Source organism: Tupaia chinensis, unplaced genomic scaffold (genome assembly GCF_000334495.1).
Source record: "Tupaia chinensis unplaced genomic scaffold, TupChi_1.0 Scaffold142679_1, whole genome shotgun sequence".
NCBI classification, from domain to species: Eukaryota; Metazoa; Chordata; class Mammalia; order Scandentia; family Tupaiidae; genus Tupaia; species Tupaia belangeri.
In genome coordinates this window covers 243,671-250,556 of record NW_006202525.1, presented here as the reverse complement: position 1 = coordinate 250,556, position 6,886 = coordinate 243,671, and positions in this window count along the sequence as shown.

Below are 6,886 nucleotides of genomic sequence, written 5' to 3'. Positions count from 1 at the left end.
GTGGAATGGGGTAAGTGAAGAGAAGAGGACAGAGAAAGATAGCAAGTGAGCAATAGAGAGACAGGACGTCAGTGAGAAACAGATAGGGTTTATTAACTGTTGATGATGACATGTATAGAATTCTCAACTGGATTGGTCTGAGAAGTGTTTCATGATGGGCAAAGTATTTTTACAAGCAAAACGAGAAATAGCAATTGACTGTTTTATAAAAATAATTAGAATAATAAAGATAATGATTGGGGAAAACAGAAAAGATATGGAATGTTGAAGTGGGGAGATTAATGTCTCTGTACTGACTGACGTGCATGGCATTCCCTTTTGAAGAAACAATGTAATACACAGTAAAGTTATATGTAATCCAATGTAATATGAAGAAGATATGATGATAAAAAATAAAAAAAAAAAAACTACTCAAAACTACAAATCCTTCTACATAATAAGCTATGTGAGCCAAAAAAAAGAGAATACTTTTCATGGAAAAAGGTCCGTAAAATTTATCAATCTGAAAGTGACAAGTCTACTTTTGGGGTGAGGCATCTATTCCAATGCAGGAAAACTGAGTAAAGTAATCCTGCCAGGTCAGAGGGTTTCACTAATGGCAGTAAGCAGTGGTGGTGAGCAGTGGTGGAAGGTAAGTAGGGTGGGGCAGAGAGTTTTAAAAATGGGGTAGCAAAGGGGAGGTATAGTACATGTTTAAAAAGTCCAGTTCCCCACTCTCTTTGGCAATTTTTGCAAAGTCAAAGAATATTGATAAATATTGATCTGGATAGCTTCCTTCCAATTATGAATATTTCATTCCTAAAGATTTGTAGATTCTTAATATTGAAAGAAAATAAAAGTAAGTCGACTTCTTCATGAAGCCCATTATAGCTTTTAAAAACTTTCCATCTTTATTTTTCCTTCCAGTTTCCTAAAGGAAACTAAAATGTATCCACTGCTTGCTCCTTGCCAGTCCTTGAAGCTTTCAGATGCTGTCTCATTCCATAGCCTTCTTAGCATTCCTAAAGGCAAATAGTCATATCCCTCCCTTCTGATTTTTTCCCTTCTGATATGGGACCTTAGAAGTGAAATCCCTTGTCAAAGATCATACATTTGTAAACTTGGTACCTGAATGCAATTCTACCTAACTTAGAACTCTTTCTTTTTTTGTTGATAATTTTCTTTTTTTTAATTATTCATACATTAAATCACTGTACATCATTTAGATTGTGAAGACTTTCCCCAGCATGATATACACCTCAGTCCAGCCCAGTTGAAACCAGCATATAGATCCTTGTCAAGGGATACTTAAAAAAGTATTTTAAACTGAGCTCTTATGATTTACCTGCTGACTTGTATTCATGTAATATGTACTCTGTGCCAATTTGTAACAGACTCTATTTGAATTCAATATACGTGTGTATATATGATTCATTGAGACATATATTATGAATATATTTCATACATATATCAGATTCAGACTAGAAGATGCTTAACCAGAATGTGCTTTTTTGTCAGTTAGATAGGATAATCTCACATACTAAAGTGTGTTGCTTTGCCAGCCAGACTTAATTGGATAAAATTCAATGTAATTTTATTTTTGGTTTCTCTTTCTTAAGTGGTCATGCTACATTAATTCAACATATTAAAATGAATAACATTAATTATGATGAAGCCTTTAATTTTCAACATACTTTCTGGGCAGAGTCATTATTACCATTTTATAAATGAAGTAAGTCAAGCTCAAAGGTTAAGTGTGTAAATTATATAAGTATCAGAGAAAATTTTAGACCCAAGGGTGCAAACTACTAGCTACTATTCTATTACTCTACAATTCAAAAGTCATTTTTGAAAGAATATATTAAATAATGCTCAATGCAGGTGTTACTTATTTTTAGCTGACTCTGAAGTGCATTGCTAGGAATGATCACTTTAGGGAACAGATTTCCAGCATATGTCAACATAAAAGATGATGGTGACATAAATAATCATGATAGATTGTCTACATATTTGATCTGAATTTAGGTTTCAAACAAACTCATCTTCCTGCTATTATATTTAGGGAATTGTTTAAATTGCTTGCAGTATGAGTTAGCTATTTGTAACCAGCTGTCTTCCTGGGTGTTGATAAAGATAAATCACTCCACCTTTTTATGTGTTTTTCTTTTTATGCCCCCTCCTCACTCCTTGGCAATAGAATGCATCAGAGCCCTGTCAGTATTAATGATGACCGACTTTTAGAGACTTTAATAGGCTTTGTTAGTTTTATCAAAATTTTACAGATCGCTAGGTATTTTTTATTTTCCTAGAATTTTTTTAAATCCTTATTTATCTTTTGTTTTACTCCTCCAATATATTACTCAAGCTAATTTTATTTTTTTCTTTATATCATTCTCTTTCATTTCACCTTATGTCGTGTCTCTCTTTCTCAATATGGATCCATTAACTGTTAATAAAGTAGTCTTTCTACTTCTTATTTTTCCATGTTTGTATAAAATGATGGTATTTGAAAATTTTAGTAGCACTTGTGATATAATAATAAACACTTGAACATTAACCCTGCATCTAATGTGCTCTTAAGCTATGGATAGATTCATACTCTACTCTTCACCATTTCTCCCATGGACCTGAGCTGCATGTTAATCTCTTCCAGACTGAGTGTTTTAGGAGCTTCATAAATACTTAACCTGACATTTTCTTTCTTTTCTCTTAATAATTTCCGTATCCTGGTTAATTATTCTTTGCACAATTATTTATTTTTCAATCACATTAAAAAACATATTAGTTGTCACCTGTTCAATCAATTGAATGGTAAATAATATAGGTTGACATCAATGCACACATAATCTGACTCTAGTTCACTGCCTTTCATAATTTTGAATGGATGCAATAAAGAGTGCATCTGGGGATGGACGGTGGTGCTGTAGTAAAGTGCGACATTCCAGAAAGAAGACCCAGTTGGGAAGGTGGCTAGTTTGTGTCAGAGACCTTTAGAGATTAAGAACAGCTCTTTGGCCAACTAAGCCCTCGGCCTGGCTGAAGCATTCAGATGGCTAAAGCTGAGAGGGACTGAGGCATTAGTACTTTCTCACAGGTGTACTTACTCTGTCTTTCTCTTTATCTCTCTGTTTTTCTCACTCATAGAATAAATAAACTTAAAAAAATATATAGAGAAGGCATATTTATCATATATCTTGGAGTTTTATTACTTAACACAATTTATTATGGACTAATATAATGTCATCACACTTTCATGTGCATTAACCTTCGCTCCAAATTAGTCATGTGTAATTAAAATAAATGCCACAACTTATCGATCACAACGTCACAATAGTATTTCAACACATTCCTAAATCTAATGATTGACTCAAAGACCTATCTCTGCATTATAATAATTACTATCATTGTTGTTGTTATGTTAAATACTAAAGTTGTATAGCTTCTCAGTTGATCTTTCTAACAGTACAGTGAGGAAGGTATTATTAAAATATTAAAAAAATTGGGTCGCAGATGATGTGGGGATTAAGATGCTGGATTCCAACATGGTGGAGTTATTAGAGCTATAAAACGTGTTTGAGGGTATAGTGGGTCTTGCATCTTAACCCATCCTAACTCTGTTTCTTTTCTTTTATTCTCTTCTTTTATTCTATTCATTTCTTTCTAAATTTGCTAGAGGATGTGTGCAGTCACTAGAGAGAGACACAGAGAGAGAGAGACAAAGTGAAAAATACCCATGGGGGATGGTCACACCACAAACCTTCTCCGTTACTCCTTTCAGGATTTTGAGCACCCATGTCCATGTGCCTTGAGTCTGTTTCAAATCACCCAGTCTGGAACTCGAACCACAGAGTCAATGCCTTGTGGTATCCATTCACCCTAACTGCCATGCCACCTACTAACCTTATAGCTTTATTCTTAATAAATTAATTTGAAACAACAAAAATGAAAACAATGTGGCACAATTAGTCACTTTAACTCATCACTCATTTTTAAGGTGAGAAAGAAAGGAAGAGAGAGAAAAGCCTCCTCAACAGTTTCATGCTTTGATTTCCCCTTCTACTGAGACTCTCTAGCCAGCCAGGATGACAGTCAAACACGGATGGTGTGTACTGGTTGGACAGGCAACCAAACCCACTGCCTTACTAGCTGTTGCATTGCTAACAAGTGTCCAGAGCCTGACTGATTTACAAAGAAATAAAGGTTTATTTGACTTACAATTCTGGTCATCAGAAAGTCCAAAGGTATGATAAGGTTGACATCAGACCATCCTACAACATGGATGACAGGTGTGCACAGAAAGAATTGCAGGCAACTCTGTCTTTTATAACAACAAGCTCTTACAAGTTCTAACTCTAAAGAGTTACAAGATCTGGAATGGACTCAGTTCTCTCATGGGAAGCCATTAATTCATTCATAAGCTTAGTGCCTCAATGATTCAGTCACCACCCACTATGACAAAAGTCCAAAATAGAACCTTGAGAGGACAAACTATTATCCAAACTGTTAACACTTGTGATCTTCTATATTGACCTAAAATTGCTTGAGTAAAGTATTACTGCTGTACCACCTAGCTAGTCCATCATTTTACTTATTTTTCTAAACTATGAATGAACTCCTTTCAGTGCTAAAATATCTATAACTATGCGTATAAATCAGTATGTATTTACTAGCCTGTTTCTCCTTTTAGAAGCATGGCAGACTTTTCTATTTTATATTACTTAATTATGTAAGAAAAGTATTATAGTTTCTTCTGAAATTTCAACGTATCTATTTTTAGATAACTTTTTATAAAAATCTTTTTTAAAGAGATTTTTGGCATAGGGTGTGTGCGCTCGCCAGAGAGACAGAGAGAGACAGCGAGACAAAAGATGAGAAATCACCTCTCAGGTGGAAGGCCACGCCACAATCTTTTCTCCTCTATTCTCTCAGGATCTTGGGCATGTGCACACTTGTGCCTAGCATGAGTTTTAAGCCTCCGGATCCAAGATTTAAACCACAATCAAGTATATGGCAGTCCAGCAATGTAACCATTCCATCATCTGCTGGTCCCTTTACTTAATATTTTGATTTTTATTTCTAATACTGTGATAAATTTAGTTTTAAATTTTAATTTCAGACTGGTTATTACTGCTCTGTAGAAATATAGTAACTTTAAGCCCATTTAGTATGTATTTAAACTAGCTCATCTTTCTGTAGTTTCATTGAGACTATCTATGCACTATCATGTATTTTTAGAACTTATTTTACTTTTTATTAATTTATTTTAAATATTTTGAATTAATGTTAGTCATGTGATATTCCTATGGAAATAAATCCAGTTGAGTCCTGATATTTATAAAAAGTGTTCTTCAACACAAATCTAGTACCTGCTTTTTTTGTGAAGTTATTCTTTCAGTGATCCTAGATGTTCTTATATTTTTTTTTATAGCATTAACCTTACATTTGGTGTCTTCAAGAAGAAACTATGGATAGCTTACTTACTTAAAAATAATTTAATTACTTTACTATGAATACTTTTGTACAGACCCAGTATGTAAGTAATAATTTGCTAATATTTATTGTAATTTACAGTCTGGGTGGTGCAATTAGTAGCCAACTACACTGCAATGTTCAAGCCACGTAATTGTCTGCAGGTTGGATCTGCACAGGGTTTGAGTCCTGGCCCTGGTGATTTACAGGTTGGGTGAGCATATGCCTCGGATTCTGATACATGGAGAATTGGGGTAAGGGGAATTTCACATTCCAAGTCTCCTTGCGGCACACTTTCTATCTTTATCTCTTTCGTGAGTGACTCGTCTCTGGCAAAAAATAAAATAAAAAGATAAAATAAAATAATAAAATAAGAGAGGATCGTGGTATGACAAGACTCAATCAAGGGTTCTTTTCTCTCTCTCATGTGCTCTCTGTCATAAATAAATAAGTAAATATTTCTAATATATGTATTTTTATGTTTTATGAGTATCAGAGAGAAAGAGACAGAAAGACAACACCCACAAAAAGTGTCGTGATCTGCTCTTCACTTCCACCAGCCAGCCCTGAATCTGGGGCATGGGCATGCCTGGAGTCCTCAGAAAGATCTCTTCTCCTCCATTCTGCTCTCAGGATCTTGGACATGCACGCACACACACCAGGCATGAGTTTAAGCCACTGAGTCTAGGACTTGAACCACAGTCAACTACATTGGAGTCCAGTGACATAGCCATTATGCTAACTGCTGGTCCCGTTTGCAAAATATTTTTATCAACTATTCTATGTATTAAATAATGCTATTTGTTGAAACTCACTAATTCAAATTTTTATAATTTATAGTCTTTGGGGTTTCAGTGCAGAAAATCAAACCAAGAATGACTTCAAAGCTATGGTACTTGAACCTTTATAGAACCATAAATTTATTTATAAATTCCTTAAAATTATCAAACAAAAATTATTTTAAAAATATCTACTTCTTCTCACTATGTGCATAGAATGAAAATAAACTCTTTTCTCTGAACATAACTGAACTATTTATGGAGAATATCTTAACATTGTTCATATTTAATGGAACACTTCCTCTTTTAGTTTTGACATCAGATGCTTTATCTATTGTGTGTGACTCAGATGGGAATTTGTCTAACCAATATTCATTCTTTGCTCAATGATAACTAAAATTCAATCTTAAATTAAAAGAGATGTCTTTAGTATCCTTAAATAACTGATGAGTTAAAGGAAAGTAGGAGTAAAAAAGAAAGCAAATACACTACATCTATTCCCATGGTCAATATACCACTTTTAACATAAAAGTAGAGATTTTCTAAGTTATCTGAGTACTTTACAAAGTAATATTTTTTGAGAGATTTTTTGTTATAGGGCACGTGTGCTCACCAGAACGACAGAAAGTGAGAAATCACCCCCCTGGGGGGATGGCCAC